The sequence below is a fragment of the Heloderma suspectum genome, chromosome 5 (genome assembly GCF_057233095.1).
Source record: "Heloderma suspectum isolate Gila_16-S chromosome 5, 16-S_ref, whole genome shotgun sequence".
In the NCBI taxonomy this organism is placed as follows: Eukaryota; Metazoa; Chordata; class Lepidosauria; order Squamata; family Helodermatidae; genus Heloderma; species Heloderma suspectum.
In genome coordinates this window covers 77,049,987-77,077,852 of record NC_139462.1, presented here as the reverse complement: position 1 = coordinate 77,077,852, position 27,866 = coordinate 77,049,987, and the positions used below count along the sequence as shown (strand labels likewise).

Genomic DNA, 27,866 nt, shown 5'->3' with positions numbered 1-27,866 from the left:
ATGGGAGAAAAGGAAGACTGTCTGCATGCACAAGAAGGACAGACCTATAGCTGAATTTTGAGTAATGAGAAAATACCCCATCAGAAAGAGCAACAAGGCAAGCTTTATATTAGAAAATGACAAAGATAAATCAGAAGTAGATCTGCAGGTCATTGGCATAGAAGTGGTGTCCTAAGTGGTGTTCACTTCATCTTAAGTGGTGTCACCCAGGACCTAGAATGAGATCTGAATGTTGTTGAACCAACTGGAAACAGTGACCACACTGATATCCCATTTAATATTTAAGTGAAATATTGGAAGTCCAACAAGATCACGTTTTGACTTCAAAAAGAAGAAACTTCTTTAAAATGAGGGAATGGGTGAAAAGGAAGTTGAAAGGGGGAGTCAAGGGGGTTAAATCCCTTCAAAATGTTTAGACGTTACTCAAAACCACAGTAATAGAAGTTCAGCTAAAATGTATACCACAGGTGAGGAAAGTAGCAGCAAGTCCAAGAGGTCACCAGTATGGTTAACACACAGGGTCAAGGAAGCTATTAGTAGGGATGGGGGAGAATTTCTCCCCGAAACTTCGGGGGGGCGAGTGCCAACGCATTCGGTCCTCCGAAGGTTGTTCGGGGAGAAATTCTCCGCCACCCCCCCGCCCCCCGCCACCCCCCCAGGATGGGACTTACCTTTCATGAATGTTGCTCCCGGCAGCGGGTCCCAGCGGCGGTTCGGCAGGTCTTCATCAGGGGCGGGGGCGGCAGCCGGTCTTTCGGCCGCCGCCATTACAAGAAAAGTAAAAAAAAAAACCACGCCCCTGTGATAGGCTACGTAACGATTAACGTAGCCTATCACAGCTAGATTTGCAAAGTCAGCCGTGATAGGCTACGTTAATCGTCATGTAGCCTATCACGGGTGACTTTAAAAAAAAAAAAAAAGCATGTACGCTAATGGTGGCCCCCATAGGGAGCCGCCATTCGCGTTCCTTATTTGGTCCCTGTAGTCTACGTAAAGATTTACGTAGACTACGGCGAAAATAAGGGCAATGCAAATAGCGTTGCCCTTATTTTCGCAGTAGTCTATGTAAATCTTTATGTAGACTACAGGGACCAAATAGGGAAAGCGAATGGCGGCTCCCTATGGGGGCCGCCATTTGCATACGCGCTTTTTTTTTTTTTAAGTCACCCGTGATAGGCTACGTGACGATTAACGTAGCCTATCACAGCTGACTTTGCAGATCTAGCCGCGATAGGCTACGTAAATCGTTACGTAGCCTATCACGGGGCTTTTTGCTTTTTTTTTTTACATTTCTTTTGAAGTTCACGGCCGGGGAGACGGGGCGCTTCTCCCCGGCCTGAATTTCGGCCGGGCGAGGCGGGAAGCCTCCCCCCCGGCCTGAATTTTGGCCGGGCGAGGCGGGAAGTCTCCCCCCCCGGCCTGAACTTTGGGGGGAGAAGCGAAGCACCTCCCCCCCACCGTGAAGCAAGCTGCGAGACCAGGTAAGTGACTTTCGTACATCCCTAGCTATTAGAGAAAATTAAGCTTCCTTCAGAAATGAGAAAAACAAAAGGCAGCACAAGCTTGCAAAAGGGAGATGCAAGGAGACAACACGAGATGCAAAAAAAAAGCATTTTGAGGAGCATATCACTAACAACATCAAGACCAACAATAAATAATTCTTTAAATGTATCACTCAGAAGCAGAAAACCAGCTAGGGAGGCAGTTGGATCATTGGATGACAATGGAGTTAAAGGAGTACTAAAGGAGGATAAGGACATTGCGGAGAAGCTGAATGGATTATTTTCATCTGTCTTCACTGCAGAAGATATAGGACAGATACCTGTGCCTGAACTGATGTTTTCAGGAAGGGAGTCTGAGCGTCTGAGGCAAACAGAGGTAACAAAAGATGAAATTCTCAACCTTATTGAGAAATTGAAAGAAAATAAAGCAGCAGGCCCAGATGGTATCCAACCTAGAATTGTTAAATAACTCAAATATGAAATTGCTGATCTTCCATCAAAAATATGCAACATGTCCCTAAGATCAGCCTCTGTACCAAAGGATTGGAGAATGGCCAATGAACACCAATTTTTAAAAAGGGATCAGGGGGATCTGGGAAAGTAAAGTCAGGTTAGCTTACAGTCTGTTCCAGTTAAATTGGTTGAAAGTATTATTAAAGATAAAATTAGTAAGCATATAGAAGGACAATCCCTGCCAAAAAAAATAATCAACATGGCTTCTGCAAAGGAAAGTCAAATCTCACTAACCTTTTAGGATTCTTTGAAGGTGTCAATAAACATAGAGACAGAGGTGATCCAGTAGAAATTGTTTACTTGGACTTTCAAGGCGTTTTGACAAAGTTCCTCACCAAAGACACCTGAGCAAACATAGCAGTCATAGAATAAGAGGACCTCTCATGGATCAGTAACTAGTTAAAGAACAGAAAGCAGCGAATATGACTAAATGGTAGATTCTTCCAAAGGAGGGATGTAAACAGTGAGCTACCACAGAGATCTGTATTGGGATCAATGCTTTTCATTGTATTCATAAATGATCTAGAATTAGGAGTGAGCAATGAAGTGGCCACATTTGCTAATGATGCCAAATTATTTAGTGGGGTTAAAACAAAAAAGGGATTGTGAAGAGCTCCAAAAGGATCTCTTGAAAGTGAGAGAATGGACGTCAAAATGGCAAATGGGGTTCAATGTAAGCAACTGTAAAGTGATGCATGTTGGGGCAAAAAATCCCAACTTTAAGTATATGATGGGATCTGAGCTAGCAATAACTGACCAAGAAAGAGATCTTGGGTTTGTGGTGGACAGCTCAATAAAAATGTAGACCCAGTGTAGGGCTGCTGTGAAAAAGGCAATTTTCCCATGTTAGGAAAAAATTGGAAAGGAATTGAAAATAAAACTGCCAAGATCATATTCCCCTTATAAAAACCTATAGTGCAACCACACTTAGAGTATTGTGTACAGTTCTGGTCACTGCACCTAAAAAGGGATATTGTAGAGTTGGAAAAAGTGCAGAAAAGGGCAACTAGGGAGCCATTTTTCTCTTTCTCTCATAATACTAGGACCCAGGGTCATCCCAGTAAGCCGATTTGTGGGAGATTCAGGACAGATAGAAGGAAGGACTTCTTCAGACAGTGCATAGTTAAACTATGGAATTCACTTCCACATGATGTAATGATAGCCACCAATTTCGATTACTTTGAAAGTGGGTTCCTGATGGCTATATGCTATCTCCAGTATCAGATGCAGTAAGCCCATGTGCACCAGTTCCTGGGGAACATGGGTGGGAGGGTGCTGTTGCACTCATGTCCTGCTTCTGGATTTCCTGAGGGCACCTGGTTGGCCTCTGTGTGAACAGAGTGCTGGACTAGATGAACCCTTGATCTGATCCAGCATGGCTTGTCTTATGTTCTTAAGTGATTTATATCATTATTAAAAGAATGAATAACAAGACAGAGAGGAAGGAGAAAAAAAGAAAACATAAGAAGAACCAAGACATATCTTTGAGGAACTAAAGTTGAAAGAGGTGAAGATTAACAGATCTTTAATAGATATGGAAAAGAATGCTCAGACAGATAAGAATGAAACCAAGAAAAGATGTGTGTCCAAAGAGAACAAAAGAAATGACATTAAAAACTGAAGATAAATCAGGTAAAAGACAAACTACATTGCCCTCATGACTTAGCATGTAAGGGTCAAACTACACATTTTGCGTTTCATAAATTAGATAGTATCCAGTGTTAGTCCTACGTAGACTAGGCCCATTGAAATGAATGGGACTCAAGTTAGTTGCGATTAACTTAAGTCTCATTCATTTCAATGGGTCCACTCTAGATAGGACTAACATTGGATACCACCCATAGTGTGCAAGGGCCTGTTCTTTTCTTCTTTTTAATGATTGTATTGAATTTTTAAAATACAAACAAGTTTTCATTCAAACCAAACATTCAACATTAATTAAACAACGACTGTGCAAAATACAGGGAGAGACCAACCCTGTGCCCCCTAGAGAGCATCTGAAGTACCATTGGATGCTGCCAATCTCCTCCTCTGTGCCTGTATACGGAGCTCTACACATGGAGGAGGAGATCTGATCATGGATCTTCCCTCCCACATCTGCTCCTCCCTTGCAGTCGTACATCCCTACTTCCAGCCACTGCAGAAATCTTCTCTTACTAGGATGCAACTATGACCTCATAATACGAGTCAGAGATGGAGCAGAGGGGGTGTGCTGTTGGGTGGGGATATGAGGAGAGAGGAGAGACCAGCAAACGAAGAGGCCTGTCTAACTGCTTTTTGTGATGGAGGGCTTTTCCACAGGAGGAATTTCTCGTGCACTCATCATTCCCTAGTCATGGTGACCTTCCAGTTAGATGATGTTGTGACCCTCCAGCTTTGCTTCTGTGCCTAACCAGCACCTTCATCAAGGTTTTTTAGAGCAGGGAAAATGCAGCATTTAATTGTGAAAGTGAAAGAAAGCACAATTTTCTCTTGTGTATTTGCTCATTCCGCTATAGCACAGTGCTACCTAGAGGTCATGTGGTGGAAAGGAAAAGTTTTTTGTGTCGAGCTCGGATCTCAATTCTGCGACAAAACTAAAGTAAATTCAGTGGATTAACAGCTAGTTGGCAGCCTCATGCAGAAAAGGTCTTAAATGGAACAACGGAGGTGAAATCACCTCTGTCCTCCTCCTGCCCTGCCTGCCTGTTGCCAGCAGGGCACAGCATAGGTGGAGGCTCTGAACTTGATGCCCTCTGTCTATCGAGAGCACAACCCATAGGATTGTACTCTAAAGAAACTGATCTAGATTAGAACCACCCCACATGGGGAGATTAAATAGTTCCCTCTAGGGATGTTAGAGAATTCTGCCACGGATTCCAATGGACTCCGCCACAGACTCCAACATGGAATGGCCCCACCTACCTCCACGTCTCTCCGGACCCGCGCGGAGCCGGATCCTCCTCACCTATCACATGAAAAACCCCACGTGATGTGATAGGCTAGCCTATCGCATGAAAAACCCCAGACGTAAATGTCATAACAGACGCCATTTGTGGCCGTAAAGCCCTTAGTTTAAGCTAAATGCAGCCATTTATGGCTGCATTTAGCTTAATCTAATTGCTTTCAGCTGCAAATGGCATAGCGGATGCCATTTGTGTCTGGAGTCAGTCAGCCAAGCCAGCGATACAGCAATGGCAGCCGTATCATTGGCGCTCCGGAGCCAGCCAGCAGCTCCGCGGAATCACCGCAGAGCGGAGCCAGCCAGCAAAGATTCCAGGGGGAGGGACAGATCGCCTGCCCCCCCCGTGGACCCCCCCACCAGAATGGCAGGTAAGTATATCCCTAGTTCCCTCCCCATCTGCTTCCTACCCAAATCCTCCTTTCCCCCTCCCCAGCAGTTAAAAGGGGGGGAGCCTCAATTGATGCCAACCTATGTATAGGAGGAATAAAGAGGAATGATTTACTTGTCGTTATCCTGCACTAAGCAGGGGGTTGGACTGGATGACCTTCAAGATCCCCTCCAACTCTATCATTCTGTGGCATAAAATCTATGTGGATAGTATTGGTTGCCAGTTGGGTACTTGTAATGTGGAATGGTAGCTTCAATTGCATGATAGCTTCATAGGCTCCATGTATCTACTCCAGGGAACAGAGCAATCTGGGAATTAGGTGTACCACTCTGCCACTGACAGCCATCCAACTCCAAGGTAGTGGTGAAGATGGAACTAGACACAGCATAGAATGCCATACCATATCCATATTGCCTTCTGTTAAGGACATGACCCGTAACAGCTGTAATTTCCTAGCATTTTGGAGCTTGAGTGAACATAGAAACCTCCAACAAAATCAAAAGGGGGTTTTGTAGTTTGAATATCAATAGCTGGCTTGGGCTATCCTTAAACTGGAAAAAACAACATTTTCTTTCTATTTTCAGTGTATGCTATTTTTCCCCCAGACTTGCAAAGAACAGAAGCTGTATTTTAGAGCACATAAATTATATCCCAAACGAAGCATGTGAACATACATGCTTAATCGTTGTGTGTTGTACTGCCTCTTCTCTAACATGGCAAGCAAAACTTTTTAAAATATGGTTTCACGGAAATGGGAAATATAATCTGTTCCGGGACTGTTCAGCCCTTAGAAGATATTAAAGCATCAACATGTACTCTGTTACAGAAAACATACGTGATATAGAGGGTGAAACCCCAGTTTGCTGAAGATGAAGACATAACAACTCATATTTTACCCAGCTGTGGTGAGTCCACATGGGCCAATTCAGAGTAATGAACAAAGAGAAAATCCGTAAAGAGAACCCACATAATATGTCAGTGTTCATGAATCAAGGTAAACTGCCCACTTGGGAGGTTTTCCAGTGCTGTCTGACAATTTAATAATATCCACTACAAAGCTCTCCATCTAGAACACTGGAAACACTTAGGACTATAGTGTCAAAATATTGTCCAGAGTGTCAATATATTATATAAAAGCAAAAAAAAAAAAAAGTATTATATTTGTTAAGTATTTCTAAATTGTACCTGGTTGATGCATCACAATTAGTCTTGGGTATCTAGAGCCCCACATGCAATTTATTGCCTACAGTTCTATTTTATGTTCCCCTAATTAATGTGAATTAATCTGGGGGACATAATCCTTAAAAGTACCAGTGATTTCATAATAAAATAGCTCTTTCTACTGCTCTTCTCTCTTAGAGGTTGTGATGATAGAAAAGCCCAACTGCTCTACAAAGCATAAAAGAAAGCATTGAATGGACCCCAGACAGCAATATTTCCCACAGCTTTCTTGTGCATGATTGGATGGTTTGAGTTGTTTACTTTGGCTTTCCCTCTTGAACAATTTAGAAATGTTGGCAGTGCTTTTGTACTGACACTACTATTGCTCGTATGCTCACAATACAGTGATGCTGTCTTACGATACCAGTATGGTTGTAGATGGTAGTGGAAAGATATGGGAACATACTGAACATATTCTTTCCCTACATGGGCACACAAATACCATTAAAACCTCATTATGTGAACCTTGGTTTCCTCCCACCCCACCCCACCCCACCCCGCTGCTTTTTCTTGGAAACATGTACTGCTGAAATCAGTAGGACTTAATCAAACTCAATATTGGCTAGATCCACATTTCTTTTTCAGCTAATTGATACTATTGTCCATCAGTAAATTCTAGTCCTCAAATAACTTAGCCCCACAGAAATCCCTTGAGTTGCAGTTTCTACCTTTGAGTTCTTTGCCACAGCTAGATTGGTGGATGATGCATCATGTCTTTCCCTTGTAGCCCCATGCAAAGTGTGGCCCATAACAAGCAAGGTGCTTATTTTAACTTTTGAACCTATACAGATCTTTAAACATTACTAGAGCAATGTTTAAACATGGAGCAGAAAGTGAGGCAGGAGCTCACACAAAATACCAGTGTTTAGTTCTGTGCTTAAGGGTGCAATCCTATGCAGGTTTAGACAGAAAAAAGTCCTACAACTCCCAGCATTCCCCAGCAGGCTTTTTTCTGTCTAAACCTGCATAGGATTGAGCCCTAAAACATGTTTGTCAGGATTATTTTAGGTTTAATATGAACACAGGATTCATCATCAAAATTAATGCTCATGGTACTATGAAACTCCTGGGAGTCCTGCTTGTTTCTCCTATCTGTTCACTGATAATATATTAAGCTTGATAGCTGAAGGTCTGAGACACAGGAGACCAGCATGACATCTGAAGCCTAATTAAATATTTGCTTAGTGAATCATATGAATGAGAGGCCATGTCAATGTATTTCAGAACTCAAAAGTGGTAAGATGTAGTCTGTAGTATGCCAGATCATTGTATCCTATGAAATGGAATGTGTCTGCTTTAATTAGATCAGCCTAATGGGTCAAATAGCCAGGGAAATATTTTTCTTAATATTATTCCAGCATGCAGAAGGCCAAATATTTGGAATAGGCAGGTCTTCAAGTCTGCTTCAGTAGAGCCCAGCCAACATCTTATTCTTTATTGGAGACAAACCACAATTTCGATGTCATCTTCTACATTCAATTGTATTCTCCTTTAATGAATAAAACATACAGAATTTAATCCTGTTACCATTTACTATTTCATATCCAAAGATCTGATTAAGCAAAAACTGAAATATAATGCAATATGGCTCTTAACTCCAGAACACCCCCCCCCCCGCAAAAAAAAAAAGTTATAAAAAGTATGTAGAATGCATAAAGCTCAAGCCATGGCTTGAAATATATTACTAAGGAGACAGAACAGTATTTGCAGGGGAGAGAGCACTCGTATTTACAAAGAAAGCAAAACTTCCAAGCTATAAACTCATTCCAGTTATTCATCTTTTTTATTATCACTTAAAAAAAATAACAGAACAAAAAATCCCAATTAAAATCCTGGATCTGCTGTTTATTGCAACATATTTCAACAAACATAATGATCAAATACAATTTGGGAGCTCAAAGGGGGTAATGATGCAGACTTATGCAGTAATTTAAAAGAGTATTTTCTGAGGTTTATATAACAGGAACTAAAATTATTGGAATTCTGGTTACCTAGAATAATATACTTGAAAACATTTCTGTCTCAGTTTGCAGGCATGAACCCTGTGTCACGAGATCCCAGATCAGGCTCATTTGCATATCCATGTCAAGAATAATCACTTGATATTAGAAACAACTGTACAAATTGCACCACCATACAGTCTGTACAATTGACTATCCATTGTTAGCACAGGAATACCCTAGGAGAGGGTAAACATTTCCTGCCATGGATTTGTCTCCTATTTCTATTGTGCACTGCAGTGCCCAACAATAGAACATACACATCAACTGTGAGGGCACTGTGTGGCAGTCTTACAAGACAAATAAGAACATAAGAAGAGCCCTGCTGGATCAGACCAAGGTCCATCTAGTCCAATATTCTGTTCACATAGTGGCCAACCTGCTGCCAGTGAGAAACCAACAAGTAGGACATGAGTGCAATAGCACCCTCCCACCCGTGTTCCTCAGCAACTGGTGTACATAGGCATACTGCGTCTGATACTGGAGGTAGCATAGAGGCATCAGGACTAGTAGCCATCGATAGCCTTCTCCTCCAGGGATTTGTGTAATCTCCTTTTAAAGCCATCTAAATTGGTGGTCACCACTACATCTCGTGGTAGTGAACTATGTGCTGGGTATTATCAAATGAATATACACAACATTTCCAATGTTATGCTGAAGGTGTGTTTACCATTGAGAAGGTAAGCAACACAGATAATTTTCCACATGGTATTGCCAAAGGAGGCAAGCCCTGCTGCCATGTCTGTGTTTTCCCAGTACCTTGGCTCTAAACTCTCCATTTTGTCTGAAGAAGATAGGACAGGGCAAATCAGGCTGCAATTGTGTGTATGTTTTCCTCTTATTTATTTATTTACTTAATTATTGATATGTATATACCGCCTTATCTGCAAAAAGCCATCAAGGCTGTGTACAACAATTTAAAGCAGTTTTAATCCCTGTTATAAGATGCCTTGGGTCTTTTATTCTGAGAAAGGAGTCTAATAAATTGTTGCTGCTGCTGTTGTTGTTACCTGACATCTATTAACCTTTCATCCCTTTATTTGGTTATCATTTCCTCTCCTTTGCCTTCCTACATCCCTTGCATGCTACTCCATTTCCTGGTCCTTCCACTACCTCCAGCCTCATGTATAGATAATTGCTGGTTCCATCTAGATGTTGCCCATGTATTTATTCTATCTATTTTTGTAATGAACTGCATATTAGAGTACCATAACCGCTAGCTTGTTGTCTCTTTACTCCTTTCCCCATCTGGGTTGCTTCATGGCTCACCATAACGTTCGGTTAAAAATCCTGACACATGTTGTTCAGGAACGTGTGTATACACACATTGACAAGGACACATGATAATAGGAAGCTATTATATGAAGTAGATCTAAGGGGATTCACGTTGATTTTAGCCACACCAGAGGGTTAACTGGCATGAGCCAATTTTGATCTAAATGGTCCCTCACTCAGAGAGGTACTCTTTGAAGTCTGTTTTCCCAGTGGCAGCCACAACACCCATCTATATTTAAAGTTAGTACAGCATGTACGCAACAATCACTCTAAGTGACCACAATGTCCAATATCAAATGTGACACTCTTCTTTTTTCCCTCCGTTGAACACCTTAAGCCAGAAATATCTCATCTTCAAGTAACTTGAATGTTAGAAAGGAAAATACCCAGAACACCTTTGTTTTTTTGTTTTTAAATTATGAAATTGCCTCCAATTTGCAAAAAGTCTTGATCTTACAAAACATGTCAATAAAATCACACCAGTTCTGCTTGCCCATTTTAACCCCAATTCCAAATTATAAGTGTTTTGTTCAAATGCATCTGTGCTTCCCTAATTAATGCCTTCACTCTCTGGTTCGCTATCCATAATCAGTGGCATTTTCCACAGACCTTAAACAAAGTACCAAATAAAGATAAAACGTATGCCGACAGCTGCACAAGGAGCTTAATTGGGTACCTCTCCACATTTGTTTTGAAATGTGTAATTGATGTAGAAATGTGCGGCTGAGAGAGCATCCTTTAAAATACTCATGCTGTGTATTCAGAATGTTTGATTGTTATATTTAGATCTGATCATTGAGCAATGACTGATGAGGAACTTTATCCTCACTCACTCTTCAGGTAGTATAGAGCCAATCAAAGGATTTTGTTAGAAAACAAAAAGCTGAGCTAGTTAGAAATGTTATTTCTATAGAAATATCCCCACGAAAGGAAATAAGTAAGGAATCCAAGGAGCCATGTGGTCAACCTAATGCAAAAAATCTACTCTTAGACATACACGTTATTAATCTCTTGCATGTGCAGAAGTCCCCATTCTTTCCAGTAGAGGGAGGCAGCCTATTTATATGAACAAGGAAAAATCCATATGAACATTGGTATCATCCATTGAAATGTGTGGAAAAGCTGTTCTGTATGAGAGAGGATCAGTCTATAAACCAGTTAAGCTAAGGTAATTGAATTTAGGCTTCAATCCTATACCCAGTTCAATTAGTAATCCCCATTAAACTCAATGAAACTTACTTCTGAGTAGACATGTATAGGAAGCACTGTTAATCTCATGGACAATTGTGGGACTGCATTACCTTAAGTCCTGGTACTTTGATTTATTTGGCCAAGTTGATAAATTAGAGATCCACAATCCCTTGGGACTCTGACTTTGTTTACACATGCATGTACATCACTTGATGACATGTAGCTGAATGTATGTGAACTTACAACACTGATAGTGATTCGGTAACTAGGGGAGTTCAAAATCCCTCCCCTGTTTCTGAAGGCTTCACCCCTATACAAAGCATGGCCAGGCCCTTCTGAATTCAGGCCTGGGTTGCCTCCTACTGGGGCTTTCCTCAGACCACTACTGCTGTCAGCCTGTTCTTCATCCCTATCACAACACCCCTTTTCTTCTCCCAAATGTATATGCTGGAGAGGCAGTAACAGTAAGGTCAGTTTCTCCCTCTCTAACAGGAACCTAAAATATTGCAACAGCAGCATCCCAGATGCAAGCAGCCCTGAAAAATGTAGTCTTCAGGGGCTCCCGAGTCCAAGTGTGAGGCAGCAATAACGTCTCTCTTTCTCTTCCACCATGATACCTACAACACTGTAAACTGTAGCATACCAGCATAAGAAGCCCTGGAAAAGAATGAGCTCAGGAACTGAGGACTACATTTTCCTTACACCTGAAATGTGGCTGTTGCAGCATGCTAGGTGCCCTAATAGAAGAAAGAAGCAAGACACCTTACTGCCACTGTCCCTATCTCACTTTCTAGGTTTTATGTCTCCTGGTTCTGAGACTCTGCACTACCCTGAGGAGGACTCTGATTCAAATGAGTCTCTGGTCACACTACTTCAGGGCAAAGGACATGCCTTCCTGGACATAGCTCTTCCATCATCTGACTTTGAGGATGACTTACCTGCACTTTCTGCTGTCCCTCAGCCATGCAGGATCATGAGACTGCAAAAGCAGACACCAGACCTTTAAGAACTACAGTCAGCATCCAGCAAGGGTGGAACCATTGAAAGACCAGGCTCTGCCAACCTTCTTAAGGCCTCAATTGACTGCAGTCCTTTGCTGGGAGAACAGCTTCCTTATGGGAGAGTACTCCAGCCAGCACTTCATGCAGGGTGCTCTCCAAGGTCCTGCCTTGGCTCAGTTGACCTGGAACAGACAATGAACACTGCTGTGCTTCCTCTGGGCCTCATGCCTAGCCAGGACACCAGGCAAGTATTGGAAAAGACACTAGGGGGTATCTAGAGCAGGCCCACTTCCACATTGCCAGTGATCATGGGCAGACTACTCTCCATGGCCACCCAGTGCTGACCAGTCCCACGCACACACTTGCTGCCACCTTGTTGTTGTTCAGTCGTTCAGTCGTGTCCAACTCTTCGTGACCCCATGGACCATTGCATGCCAGGCCTTCCTGTCCTGTGCTCTCTCCTGGAGTGTGCTCAAGTCCATATTCATTGCATCGGTGATGCTATCTAGCCATCTCATCCTCTGCAGTCCCCTTCTCCTTTTGCCTTCAATCTTTCCCAGCATCAGGGTCTTTTCCAGTGACTTTTCTCTTCGCATTAGGTGGCCAAAATATTTGAGCTTCAGCTTCAGTAACTGTCCTTCCAATGAGCATTCAGGGTTGATTTCCTTTAGGACTGACTGATTTGACCTCCTTGTAGTCCAGGGGACTCGTAAGAGTCTTCTCCAGCACCACAGTTCGAAAGCATCGATTCTTCAGCGCTCAGCATTCCTTACAGACAGTCCAGCTCTCACAGCCATACGTTGCTACTGGGATGTATAATCAAAGCTCCATAGCTTTGATTATATGAACCTTTGTCGGCAAGGTGATGTCTCTGCTTCTTACTCTGCTGTCTAGGTTTGCCATAGCTTTCCTCCCAAGAAGCAAGTCTTTTAATTTCATGGCTACAGTCACCGTCTGCAGTGATCTTGGAGCCCAAGAAAGTAAAATCTGTCACTGCTTCCATTTCTTCCCCTTCTATATGCCAGGAAGTGATGGGGCCAGATGCCATGATCTTCGTTTTTTTAATGTTGAGTTTCAAATCAGGCTCTTTAGATCCTCTTCACTTTCTGCTATTAGGGTGGTATCGTCTGCGTATCTGAGGTTGTTGATAATTCTCTCGGCAATCTTAATTCCGACCTGTGATTCATCCAAACTGGCATTTCTCATGATGTACTCCACATATAAATTAAATAAGCAGGGCGACAATATACAGCCTTGTCATACTCCTTTCCCAATTTTGAACCAATTGGTTGTTCCATGTCTGGTTCTTACTGTTGCTTCTTGACCCTCATACAGGTTTCTCAGGAGACAGGTAAGGTGGTCTGGTACTCCCATCTCTTTCAGAATTTGCCACAGTTTGTTGTGATCCACACATGATCCAGCGAATGTTGGCGATTTGATCTCTAGTTCCTCTACCGCTTCAGAACCCCACTTGTACTTCCGGTAGTTCTCAGTTCACATGCTGCTGAAGCCTACCTTGTAGGATTTTGAGCATAACCTCAGTACTTTTCCAGCTGCACTGGCTGCCGGTCCATTTCCGGGCCCGATTCAAAGTGCTGGTGTTAACATTCAAAGCCCTTAACGGCTTGGGGCCAGGTTACCTGAAGGATCGCCTCCTCCCATATGTGCCTGCCCAGACCTTAAGATCATCATCAGCGGCCCTTCTCCGTGAGCCCCTGCCAAAGGAAGTGAGGCGGGTGGCTACTAGGAGGAGGGCTTTTTCTGTTGTGGCACCCCGGCTCTGGAATGAGCTCCCTAGTGAGGTTCGCCTGGCGCCTACATTGTACTCCTTTCGGCGCCAGGTGAAGACCTTTTTATTTTCCCAGGCATTTTAGCTTTCTAAATTTTTATCTTTGCTGTTTTAAATCTGTATTTTAAACTCCTGTACTGCTGCTAGGTTTTATTGTGGTTGTATTGTTATATTGTGGTTTTAATGTTCTATATATTTTAAATTGCTTTATTGTGTGTTGTTTGGTTTTAGTTTTTGTGAACCGCCCAGAGAGCTTCGGCTATTGGGCGGTATAGAAATGAAATAAATAAATAAATAAATAAATAAATAAAAAACCTTGCTGGCATGTGAAATGAGCACAATTGCACGGTAGTTTGAACTCTCTTTGGCATTGCCCTTCTTTGGAATTGGAATGTAAACTGACCTTTTCAGGCTTGTGGCCATTGTTGAGTGTTCCAAATTTGTTGGCATATTGAGTGCAGCACTTTAACAGCATCATCTTTTAGGATCTTAAATAGTTCAGCTGGAATACTGTCATCTCCGCTAGCTTTGTTGTTAGTAATGCTTCCTATGGCCCACTGGACTTCACTCTCGAGGATGTCTGGCTCAAGTTCAGTGACTGCACTGTCATGGCTATCAGGGACATTAAGATCTTTCCTGTATAGTTCTTCTGTGAATTCTTTCCACCTCTTCTTAATCTCATCTGCTTCTGTTAGGTCCCTGCCTTCTTTGTCCTTTATCATGCCGTCCTTGCACAAAACGTTCCCTTGATATCCTCGATTTTCTTGAAGAGATCTCTAGCCTTTCCCATTCTATTATTTTCTTCCATTTCTTTGCATTGTTCATTTAAGAAGGCCTTCTTGTCTGTCCTTGCTATTCTCTGGAAATCTGCATTCAGTTGGAAATATCTTCCCCTTTCTCCCTTGCTTTTCACTTCCCTTCTTTCCTCAGCTACTTGTAAAGCCTCATCAGACAGCCACTTGGCTTTCTTGCATTTCTTTTTCTTTGGGATGGATTGAGTTGCTGCCTCCTGTACAATGTTACGGACCTCCGTCCATAGTTCCTCAGGCACTCTGTCTATCAGGTCTAGTCCCTGAAATCTATTCCTCACCTCCACTGTATATTCATAAGGGATATGATTTAGGTCATACCTGAATGGTTTTGTGGTTTTCCCTACGTTCTTCAATTTAAGCCGAAATTTTGCAACAAGAAGTTCATGATCTGAGCCACAGTCAGCTCCAGGTCTTGTTTTTACCGACTGTATAGAGCTTCTCCATCTTTGGCTGCAAAGTACATAATCCATCTGATTTCAATATTGACCATCTGGTGATGTCCATGTGTAAAGTCACCTCTTGTACTGCTGGAAAAGAGTGTTTGCTATGATCAGCGTGTTCTCTTGGCAAAACTCTATTAGCCTTTGTCCTGCTTCATTTTGTATGCCAAGGCCATGCTTGCCTGTTATCCCAGTGATTTCTTGACTTCCTACTTTAGCATTCCAATCCCCTATGAAAAAGAGGACATCTTTTTTTGGTGTTAGTTCTAGAAGGTGTTGTAGGTCTTCATAGAACCGATCAACCTCAGCTTCTTCGGCCTCTGTGGTTGGGGCACAGACTTGAATTACTGTGATGTTGAATGGTTTGCCTTGGATTCGTACTGAGATCATTCTATCGTTTTTGAGATTGTACCCCAGTACTGCTTTTCCCACCCTTTTATTGACTATGAGTGCTACTCCATTTCTTCTAAGGGATTCTTGCCCATAGTAGTATATATAATGGTCACCTGAATTAAATTCATCCATGCTTGTCCATTTTAGTTCGCTGATGCCCAAGATGTCGATGTTCAATCTTGCCATCTCATGTTTGACCACCTCCAGCCTACCTTGATTCATTGATCTTAACATACCAGGTTCCTAAACAATATTGTTCTTTACAGTATCAGATTTTCTTTTCACCACCAGACCAGACTCATCCACAGCTGAGTGTCCTTTCAGCTTTGGCCCAGCTGCTTCACTCTTTCTGGCGCTACTTGGAAATTCCCTCTGCTCTTCCCCAGTAGTATATTGGTCACCTTCCGACCTGAGGGGCTCATCTTCCGGCGTCATATCTTTTAGCCTTGTGATACGTTCTATGGGGTTTTCTTGGCAAGAATACTGGAGTGGGTTGCCATTTTCTTCTCCGGTGGACCACATTTTGTCAGAACTCTCCACCATGACCTGTCCATCTTCGGTGGCCCTGCACGGCATCGCTTATGGCTTCAATGAGTTATGCAAGCCCGTTCGCCACAACAAGGCAGTGATCTATGAAGGGGTGCTGCCACCTGCCCTCTGTTTATTTATGTGGCAGCCAGCAGCCCTATAATGGGTTTGGAGCAGGGTTCTTGAGCCGGTGGACCACTTTTTTTGTGACCATATTTGGCCAAGTATGGTTACAGTCTCACTGCAGACCTTCCCCTTCAACACAGGGAGATGGTGGGAGATGGCAGTGGAGCCAACACCAGTGTCCCTATCTGCGCTCCACTTTTTCTTTTTGGGAACACCTGAAAAGGAGCAGTGGGATTTCCTAATTTAGAACTGGGCTTTCTCACTTTTATGGAAAACAGCTTGGTTTACCAAGCCCATATTTAAATCAAGACCAGGGGAGTTTGCCCTTCAGTACATGTCATTGAAATGCCTTGCCTTTGAGGAAATGTGGGAAGTTCTGTCAAGTCATGCATTTAATCACTTGCTCCATCATCCAGTGATTCTCCTATGCTGCTGGTTGCATACGCTCGGGTATTGTTTTCATTTGTCCTCCTTTCCTGTGGCTGGACTAATACATATATATATATATATATATATATATATATATATATATATAATCTCCTCGATAATAAAAACACATTTTTGGCACAGTGGACAGCTGAAGGGAGAAAACAGAAGTGAAACCTTCAGCTGCAAATAGGGATCTCTCTTTTATACCCTAAACTTATGACTGGTGCATTCCCAGTTGAAGTCAGTGGCCATAGTCTCACTGATTTTAACTGTTAATATGTAAATAACAGAACTGGATTTCACCCTATATTTCATATGTATGCTCATTTGAATGTCAAAAACATGTGTGTGTGTGTGTGTGTGTGTGTGTGTGTATTCATATCTCTGTACAAGACCCTTCTTAATTTCTTTGAAGCTGATTATGATTATGCTAATTAGTATGTTGTCTAGAGCCAACTATGAGTACACAAGTTAAAAAATGCAATTTCTTGCTTCACCCCCACCCCCTTTGCACAGTTTGGCCTTTACTTATGCAAATACTGGCATGAAAGTATGACTACTCGCCTGCGGTTTTTTAGAAGATTCACATATAATTTACTAAGGGTAAGAGTTTTTATGCAAATGCAGAAAAAGAGCTAACTATGTACCTTCCATTTGTGTAATGGTAGTTAATGCTCTTAAAGTACTTGGAAAGTGGAAATTGCTATATAATTGCTTATTATTACACTATTATTAGTCATGCACACCCATTTATCTGACGTTACTTCATTATTCACCTTACACTCAAGAGTCCCATTTTCTGCCAAAGTCTCTTGTTACATGCTGAACCTTCCAAAGTTCATGTCTTTATCCAGTTATTATCAAACTTCTCCTGGGCCTAAAAAAGAAAAAAAAAGAAAACTAAGCACAGATAGAAAACGTTCTCATTTATTAAATACATTTGCATCCCTCCATTCTTCTGGTAAGTTTCGAGTGGCACTTTAGCATCGCAAATAATTTATGAGGTAGGTTTGCTTGACGTACAAAGATGCTCAATGAGCTTCTCAGTTGCAGGAATTGAACATAGGCTTCCTACATCTAATATCAGCATTCTTGCTGCTGCACCACACTGATGTCATGGCCCCATCAGAAGATTCTGACGATGACGACGAATTAGAGCCCCCAACAGAGGACGAGGCTCAGGCCCTGCCCACACCGTCAGAGGGGCCTGAGTCCTTGAGGGAGCCCACTGAGGTCCCAGCCCCTTGAGAAGAGGGGCAGTCTTCCTCAGAGGAGGAGGCTGAGTGCCCCCCCCCCAAGTCCCAGGGAGCTTCAGTGCCAGAGGCAGCAAGCCCAACTCAGAGAACCTCAACAAAGTGCCAGGCTGCAGCAGAGGCCTACTTGGGAGCAGAAGGGCTCCTCATGAATAGACATGGTCAGCTCCTGGATAAAAACCCAGTAGAAGCTTACTGGAAGTGCTAGAAACAATGTCTGTGTTTGACTTTAGCTTCAGCCTACTCTCCTGTCTGCAGCCCCTGCCTTCTGGTTGGACCCGTGTCTGTAAGTGACTGTGGCCTGGATTTGACTACTCTCTTTGCATAACCCTTTTTGTCTGTATTGCCTGGCTTGCTATGTGTTACTCTGGATCTGACTCAGACTATTTGTAGACTCTGGCTTTGCTTGCCCCTGTTGTGCTTTCAGCCATTGATTTGCCAGCCCCTAGCCCCTCCTGAGCACTGGGAGAAATAGGACCACTGGCTCCTGACTACAGATGTCTTAGGCCAAGCTTGAAGATAGAGCAGTGCTGGGGGTGTGGTTCTTGTGTAGGCAAAATGAAGTCCAAAGGGCCAGAGATGAATGACATGGTCAGGGAGAGGCTACTGGGATGATCTCCCAGTGACCAGTATTCCTCTCTTATACACCAATAAAACTTTAAACCTGGCCCAGTAGCAAATAAGCAGCCAGTGCAGTTCCTTCAGCAAAGGTGTTTCATGCTGAAAAGGGAACGCTCCTAACAGCAGCCAAGCTTCTGCATTCTACATAGGGATGTTAGAGAATTCTGCCACGGATCCCAGGGAGGCCGAATTCCAGTGAATTCGGCCCCCCAGAATCCGTGGCGGAACGGAGCAACCTGACCCACCACCCAGCGAAAGCCCCGCAAAATGGAGCCTACCTGGCTGCGGCTGCAGCACCGCCGCCAACTCTGGCAGCACCTCTGCCGGCGGATGAAGAGGTGGTGGCAGCGGCGGAGGCGGCTCCGGCCACTGCCAGGCTGCTGCGGACACAAATGGCATCCTGCGTAGGGGATGCCATTTGCGTCCCTATGCCAGCCCATGATAGGCTACGTATTAGGGATGTACGAAAGTCACTTACCTTGTCGCAGGTGTGATTCGCGGTGGGGGGGAGGCGCTCCGTCCCTCCCCCCAGAATCCTCCCTGGCCAGCTCCGCAGAGCCGCCGGCCAGGGCCATCCACAGCCAGAGTTCCAGCCGCAGCCGGGCTGCTGCAGACGCAAATGGCAGCCGCCAGAGCGGCCGCCATTTGCATCCTGCCAGGCTGCCGTGATAGGCTACATAAGTATTTACATAGCCTATCACAGCAAAGTGCAGGGACGCAAACAGCGGTCACTACGCTGTTTGCGCCGCTGTTCTTTCCGTGATAGGCTACTAGGCATGGCAGAGAATTCCGCCATGGATCTCGGTGAGGCCAAATGCCAGTGCATTCAGCCCCCCGAAATCCATGGCGGAACGAAGCTTTCCCACCCACCCACCCCCGCGAAATGGGCCCAGAACAGAGCATAGCGAATGGCGTCCGCATCCACGGCCGCCATTCGCTTCCTCCATATAGCCATGATAAGCTACATAAATACTTACGTAGCCTATCACGGCTAATGCAGGGACGCCATTTGCGTCCCTGCAGAAGCCATGATAGGCTACGTAAGTATTTACATAGCCTATCGCAGCAAAACTAAGGGAACGCAAATGGCGGCAGCTACAGCAGCTGCCATTTACGTTCCCTTTTTTTTCCCACCATGATAGGCTATGTAAATATTTACGTAGCCTCTCATGGCAAAACAGAGGGGCACAAATGGCATAAGTAAATATTTACATAGCCTATCACAGCGGGGAAAAAAGGAACGCAAATGGCAGCCGCCATAGTCACCACCTTTTGCGTTTGCTGTTTTTTTTCTTTTGTGATAGGCTACGTCAATATTTACATAGCCTATCATGGGCCGGCATAGGGATGTAAATTGCGTCCCCTACACAGGACGCCATTTGCGTCCGCACCAGCCTGGCAGCGGCTGGAGGCCCCGCTGCGGGTTGGCCTGGCCGGCGGATCCGCAGCCTGGCCGCAGAGTGGAGCCAGGTAGGCAGGATTCTGGAGGGGGGGAACGGATCGCCTCCCCCCACCTGCGGAACCCGGCGGAGCCAGGTAAGCGGGGTTTCGTACACCCCTATAGGCTACGTAAGTATTTACGTAGCCTATCATGGTAAAGGCAGCCACACAAATGGTGTAGTGGCCACCATTTGCATGGCTGCCTTTACCGTGATAGGCTATGTAAATACGTACGTAGCCTTTCACGGAAAGAGCAGCGGCGCAAATGGCGTAGCGGCCGCCGTTTACGTCCCTGCTCTTTGCCATGATAGGCTCCGTAAATACTTACGGAGCCTATCATGGCAGCTTGGCAGGACGCAAATGGCAGCTGCAGCAGCTGGCCGAAAGACCAGCCGCCGCCGCCGTCACTGGAGCCCCAGGTAAGTTTCGTTCGGGGGGGATTCCGCAGGGTGGCGGGGGGTGGGAGGCCATTCCGCCACGGGTTTTCGTGGGGCCGAATGCCAGTGCCAATGGCCGCAGAGTGGAGCTAGTCGGGCAGGATTCCAGGGGGGAGGAACAGATCGCTTTCCCCCCCCCGTCGAGGATTCTGGGGGGAGGAACGGATCACCTCCCCCCACCTGCGGACCCCAGTGGAGCCAGGTAAGCGGGGTTTCGTACACCCCTAATTCTGCACTAGCTGCAGCTTCTGGACCAAGCTTAAGAACGCCCAACATGGAATGCAGTGCAGTGATCCAGCCTTGAGGTTTCTAGTACCTGTACTACTGTGACTAAACTATCCCTGTCCAGAAGAGGCTGTAACTAACATACCGCCCACTGCTCCCTTTGAGCCGCCATGGCTATTTGTGTCTTCAGTGACAGAGATGGATACTGGAGTACCCCTAAACCATGGACCTGATCTTTCAGAGGTAGTGCAACCCCATCCAGAACAGGCAATGAGCCTCTCTCCCAAACTCTCAGCAATCAACCTCACAGGTAGAACCAAAACCACTATAACACAGTTTTTCCAATGCCCAACCCATGGAGCCCATCCATGAGGATTCCATGGCAAATGTTATCAAAAGCCAATGAGAGAACAAGCAGAATTAACAGAGTTGTATTCCCCCTGTCCCTCTCTCGATAAAGGTCATCCATAGGGTGACCATGGCTGATATGGTCCCATAAGCAGGCCCAAAACCCAGATTGAAATGGGTCTGGATATGAATATATAGAGCATCTCTATACCAGCCTAAAATCCTGCATTTGAAACAAGGCTTTCTGCTTCGGTTTTAAATGCAAGATCACAACGGACTCCCTTTACATGTGCCTCCTGTTACCCCTTCCCCTTTCCCCCTCCTTCTCCCCCTTATCTGAGTCTTCCATATGTTTCATTGATCTAGCTCTTCTTCTTGTGGCTTTTCCTTTTTCACAGAGGGAACTCAAGCAGAACACGAGCAGCATAATTTGATAGCTCATTATCTCCGATCTATTTAAACATGGAATAAAGGTCATCTAGTGCAGGAGATGCCCTGGAGGTTCACGACGTCATCTAAAGGGCCTGCAAACTTCCATGAGTGAGCAATCTCAATAGCAGGATAAAAGCTCCATGTGAAGAAGCCCAATATACATACATCATTTTGTACTTTCCAAGTTGTGACGCTGATTTATCAAGACCTCAGCAAATGGACTCCATGTAAGTAATGAAGCCTCCGTTCGCTCTAGCCATACTAACTTTTAACTCAGCAATGCAGTATCATACACTTTATCAAACTTTTGAAGGGTGAAGGGAAGGTAGGATGTTAATATTAATACTGATCATTTATAAAGTACAATTGCAATATAAACCTAAATAAATAAGTCATGATTTATACCTGGCCTTTTTTTTATCACACCACTCACAAATTGTGGTTTTGAAGTATTGAATATCTCAAGTTGCATCATTAAACTAGACCAAACCATGTCGCAGTACTCATGGGGACTCCCACTCTCAGAGTGAGGGCAACTGCCTGACATGCAAGAGGAGACGATGGAGTGCCTCATATGGGAGATTGTAAAATGTCTCAAAACTATCGGGGGGGGGGCACTCTTCCATGGAACCCCCTCTTGGGGGGAAAAAACACTCTTTTAGAGTTTCCGCCGAACAAGACTTCCCATGATGCTCAGGAACTAGGAGAGGAGAAGGGCAGGTACTGTAGGAAAGGAGCTAATCAGAAGCAAAGGGATTTTGTTGCATTTCAAATCCAATGTGTACTCCTTGTAAGAAATGGGCTCATTCTTTGTCAAAAGACACAATGGCTGGCAGCAATCATAGAAAGCTATGTGTGGATGGAGACAGAACCATGTAAGCAACCTAAGTAGTTCTAGAGCTTCTAATGCAATCTTGACTCGCATGACTAAGCAGCAAAGTCACTTACCACTTTAAATTGTAGTTCACCCTGTTCAGATGGGAGCAGCTGAAGCAGAAACTTGCAGATACCTCCAGCTGTGCATGCTGTTTTCTCCAGTACAGATGTGCACACTTGTGTAGGACTGAAGCCAATATGAACCATTTTTATGCAGACCATGCACTGGAGCAAAATGTCTTATTATAATCCTTCTCGCAGTCATCCTCACAACATGCCTGTGAGATAAGTCATTATTAAAGTCCTTCCAGGTTAAGAAGATCATGGACAGGCGAGGAGGCTACACCTCTGTATGGCAATACCAATGCCCACCTGAAGGAAGTAACAAACAGTTTATATTAGTACAAGCTTACTGGACCTTTTATATTCGATTTTCAATTCCACTCAGTCACTGTCAACACAGTACTTTTAGATCTCTAACATAGAGATTCACTGGATAGCATATTTAATGAAATAGATTATTTTAAAGAGTTGCACAGTCATTTCCTCCATCTGCCCCTGGGTTTCATTGCTCTAATACGTAAAACACCATCAGAGAAGTGCTTCCAGCTAGCCTTGTGCTCTGTCCCTCTTGCTATTCCCACCCAGTTTACTAAATTTGAAAGCATTCAGAGAGCAAGAAATGGCTAGTGAACTCTATTTCATGCTGAATATCAGCAGGAGGGTTGTTGTTTTTTAAGGGCCTCAATTTTTCTCTGAGTATCAGGAAATCAGATTATTACATCCAGCTGCAAGCTGTTTTGATTGAACTGAAAGTCTGATTTAATTTGATACAAATGGCAAATTACTCTTGTATTTATCTTTGGAAATGTATGTAGTCGTGAAATACCACATTTTGCGATAGCCTTGAAACCTGGAGGTAGAAATGATGGATTTCCAAAATAGACGCTCTTATGTGTCAGCAAACGATATGAATATGCTTATTTACAAGTGCAAGAGACAGACTTCCAAAAGTACTTTGGCACCCATCAGCTCCCATTTAACTATCTAAATAAATGCCCAGATTTTTTCTCAGCATCCCCATCAGCTGCTGTTAAAATTTTATGCCATCTGGCCACCTTATTTAGGTCAGTGTCTATTTTAAAACTACTGCTTTACGCATTTTATCACACTAGTGGTTGCTGAGTAATGGAAAGGACAATTTTCCACCCTATTTTCAGTATGTACTAAAAAGAAATCCAAACATAACCTAATAAATGAAATAAACTTTTATTCTACTCACAACTCCCTGCTTTTTATGAAAATAACACTCCTGGAAATATACGCAATATCCTGTTAAGACCTTCTGCATTAAGAGGGTTCCATAATTTTAGTCTTACTTGACATATGTGTGGGCAGCTCAGCTCTTCACTGGCTCTGCCCCATTAAACTCAGTGCTGTTTTGTCCAGATTTGTTAGCATACACCATTGGCCAAATCTTTCTCTGAGATTATTGATATGACCAGCAAAGAGTCATGTATCTCCTTAAAGGATAACAAATTTATTGTGGCATATAATGTTTTGTGTTTATCCAGAATAGCAGCATAACTCGTCAGAAGACACACAGTGGCAAGATTATCCACCATTAGAAGAAATAAGACTTTGTTTTTGGTGGCATATGCGCTGTGAAACCCCCTGCCTGGGGTGATCCATCAGATATGCACTAGTGTTTCTTTTGGACTGCTGTTAGAAACCTTTTAGTTCTGTTGGGCCTTTGAGGCTTACTGAAGTTTACTCTAACTGCTGGTGTTATAATTGTATTGGGTTGCATCCAGACTTGTAATGAGCTCTGCTCGTGCTGGATGAAAGGGGCAGGGAGGCAATTTTTGCCAATTCTTTCTTCTCCTTATGCCACCTGAGAAGCTGCTCTAGTGGGTGGGGTGCCTCCTGAACAGTGGCGGTGGTGGTGCTAGGGGCTGCAGGAGGAAGGGGGAATCAGTGAAAATCATCTCCTCTCACCTCTCATCCTTCATCCAGCAACTTCTGCTGGATCCTGGATCCTACGCAAATGGAAAGAGCCCTTGTGGCAATGGATGGGCAAGTCTGGATCCAACCTACATCATGTAAAGGACCCACAAACTTCCATGAGTGACCAGTCACGAGTGTGCAATAAAAACCTTGTGTAGAAATGCTTGTGTAGAAGTTGCAGTTTTTATTTTATTATTGGAAGTGAAAGTGACTTACTGTAAGCCACATTGAGCCACTCTTTGGGGCAGATAGAAATAAAATAAATATCCCTCAGCTATTCTACACAGAAAAGACCATCCAAGATCTACATTCAAGCGGTCTGCATGTAGTAGATGACCATGAGTGTTCTGTATTTGTTCCCTGAGCTCCATCTTTAAAAGTGTGGTCAAATATTGACCATCTGGTGACGTCCATGTGTAGAGTTGCCTCTTGTGCTGTTGGAAAAGAGTGTTTGCTATGATCAGCATGTTCTCTTGGCAAAACTCTATTAGCTTTTGTCCTGCTTCATTTTGTACACCAAGGACATGCCTGCCTGTTATCCTGTCCATGTGGTTGTCAGTGGTTGGGGCATAGACTTGAATTACTGTGATGTTGAATGGTTTGCCTTGGATTCGTACTGAGATCATTCTATCATTTTTAAGATTGTACCCCAATACTGCTTTTCCCACCCTTTTGTTGACTATGAGTGCTACTCCATTTCTTCTAAGGGATTCTTGCCCACAATAGTAGATAGGATGGTCACCTGAATTAAATTCGCCCATGCCTGTCCATTTTAGTTCGCTGATTCCCAAGATGTCGATGTTCAATCTTGCCATCTCATGTTTGACCACCTCCAGCTTACCTTGATTCATTGATCTGACATTCCAGGTTCCTAAACAATATTGTTCTTTACAGCATCGGATTTTCTTTTCACCACCAGACACATCCACAGCTGAGTGTCCTTTCGGGTTTGGCCCAGCCGCTTCACTCTTTCTGGCGCTACTTGGAAATTCCCTCTGCTCTTCCCCAGTAGCATATTGGACACCTTCCGATAAAAGCAAATACAATAAAGCTAATAGTAAAACAAATAAAAAGAATTTAAAAGCAGCAACAACAATAATTTCAATACTTTTAAAAGGAGATATAAATATCAAAGCAGCTAAAACATGGGAAAGGACCATTTAAAATGCAGCTTAAGGATATCACTAAATATTGAACAAGCAGCAGCTATTTTGGTTGGGGGGAGAATAAAGAGCATACTATAGACAATAAAACAAAACAAAATGAACAAAATGGGTTTACAGCAAGGATGGGCAGACTTCAGGTTTGGGGAATCTACTTAGTGTTTTGTTTTTGTTTTTTACTAGAACCCTGAGATCCACCAACTGGAGCCTGGTGCAAAGAATTAAATAATTTTGAGCTCCGGAATTTGCTTTGAATACCAGAACTGAAAAAAGCTTACAGTATTTCCATGCAAAAATCCACTCCTGATTACCCAGAGCTTTGTTCTTTTCAGCAGTATAACTTTGGAGACTGAGTCATTTTGTTGCTGCTGTTGTTAAAAAAAAGAATGGGAGTTGGAAAACTTTGCTGATCTGGAAGTTACCCAGAGATCTACCAAAAGATCCAGATCTACCTTCTAGCACCCCTGATTTACTGTATGGTTAATTTTTATGGTGGGGGGGATTTTCTAAGTGTAAGAGCAGCTATGACAAAAGTAATGAACGGTGCTTTCTTGGAGATTGTTAAGAGCCTCAAGACTCCCCACAGGAAGGAGGAAGTTACACTGTGCTGCTGGCCCTGCCCCCAACATTACATGACCTGCCCCCAACCTCTGTGCATTTTGGTGCAATGTATGAAAAGGGGCTCGTGATCACATGAGAGCCTTCACACATATAGTTTTCCCCACTATGATGTGATGTATTGTATTTCTATCTAAATTATAGTAATTATTTCTACATTTGCAGCTGTATATGCAACTTAGCATATGCAAATGTGTCTTGTCTTGTCTGTGTCTTGTCTTTTTGGGGTGATGCATTTCCTCTTTCTTTGTGATGCATAAGTCATCACCCTAAACTGTTTAGTCTCTCTTTCTTGTGAGGCCTACCATTCCCCACAATTCTCAGTTCCTAAACTTGTGTGCATTTTTTAAACTATAGAGTAAAAATCTGAATATCAATAGTGTTGATTTAGACTGATTAATTGTCTTGATTGCTAACATTAAATCTAAAGTTGGCACTTGAGAAATTTGTTCAGAAGCAATATGTGCAAAGAATACTGAATTACCAGAGTGTTAAATTCTGAGCAAAGGATTTCGTTATTGAAATCTGTATCTAAGACGCATATTGCAAACATAATACTTATACAGCACAGTAAGTACTACCTGAAGAAGGAGGAAATATCCGTGAAGTTAAGACTTGACCTTCTATGAGTCATTTTATATCTTCTGTTATTTCCAGTACCTTGAATCCTCAAAATCCTCAGGGGAAGATGAGAGAGTGGACATATGGCCCAAAGGACAGCATTCAGAATATTAATGAAAGCAAAGAACACTGCAGAAGCTACCAGGATGCTTTTTATGAGGCTCTCAGAAAAAAAAGAAGTTCTACAGTTGCTGGAAAGTCTGCTTCTTCTAGAACACCAAATGGCTGAACTAGAATCTGGGGAGAAAAGAAATATTTCATCAGGCATGTCTAACCAAATGCTGGAACAAATGATAATGCCGCCTTGAGTCCCAGAATTGGGGAAAAGGTGGGATGATGATGATGATGATGATGATGATGAAGAAGATGATGCAATACTATTAGTTCATTTGTACCATTCACGATAGTGAAAGGCCCATATTCTATGAAGGATATAGTTTGGATTAACTGTTCATATAGTCTGATGGCCAAGTGAGATACTTTGCTAATTTTATGTAAACAATTAATGTGCACAGTTTAAAAGAACTTCAGTGGCTACCATACAGTCCCAAGCAGGATTGGGACAATGGCACACAGGGAAAACTTTTAACCCTTTTGCCCTAGCTAGAGTCCCAATAAAAATACCCCACTTCCAAAGGTGGTATCTAGCATGCAAGGGAAACTCCCATTGCCACAATAGGAGCTTCTCTCCAGGGACTAATAAAAGTTTGGGAGTAATTTTATCAGGACTGCAGCAGGGAGAAAGGCTTAAACCCCCTCTCCGGGCACACCACAGTCCCATTCTTGGTTAGTCCTCATATAGAAGCTTAACACACACACACACACACACACACACACACACACACAGCACCTATGCATATTGCTCCTAGCTTAGCCCTTAATGGGAATAAAAATACGGCTGACAATTCACCCCCAGCGGTACTGCCAATGAAAAACAGGAAAAGCCCTGATCTGTTCCATAAATAACAGCAATACAACACTCCCTGGAGCAGATTTTGAAGAAAACAAAAAGATTTACAGCACAGACAACCTTCTGCCCCCAACACTGAGTTCTAGATCGCTTGTGGCTACTGTGGAGATGGATGTATTTCTATACTATACTCTCTATTATTTCACAAATAAAAATATGTGCACTTTATCTGTATATCAGTCCATTCCCCAACCCACCACCCTCATGCCAACGTTCAAAGTCTCTCACCACCACCTCTGCAGCTTTCCCACCCATGAAGCCAAACAGTACCAGCTATATTATTTTCAAGAACACCCACATAGA

General features: G+C 43.4%; 1 protein-coding gene and 1 long non-coding RNA gene across 3 annotated transcripts in view; one reads left to right on the top strand and one right to left on the bottom strand.

Moving 5' to 3' along the window:
- The first annotated feature begins 1,286 nt into the window (after positions 1 to 1,286).
- On the top strand, positions 1,287 to 27,730 carry LOC146344036 (uncharacterized). The gene is made up of 3 exons (XR_014792127.1): positions 1,287 to 1,481; positions 21,275 to 21,535; positions 26,630 to 27,730. It is a non-coding gene; the product is annotated as an uncharacterized LOC146344036 (long non-coding RNA).
- The window catches only part of LOC146344034 (uncharacterized), a 128,064-nt gene continuing 108,048 nt past the window's right edge, over positions 7,851 to 27,866 (bottom strand). For both annotated transcript variants that reach the window (XR_014792126.1, XM_084856454.1), the window contains 5 exons: positions 26,554 to 26,830; positions 25,033 to 25,215; positions 22,257 to 22,556; positions 17,329 to 17,429; positions 7,851 to 8,057 (listed from right to left, as the gene is read on the bottom strand). The gene's annotated coding sequence lies outside the window, so the exon portion shown is untranslated. The remainder of the gene's footprint in view (positions 8,058 to 17,328; positions 17,430 to 22,256; positions 22,557 to 25,032; positions 25,216 to 26,553; positions 26,831 to 27,866) is intronic.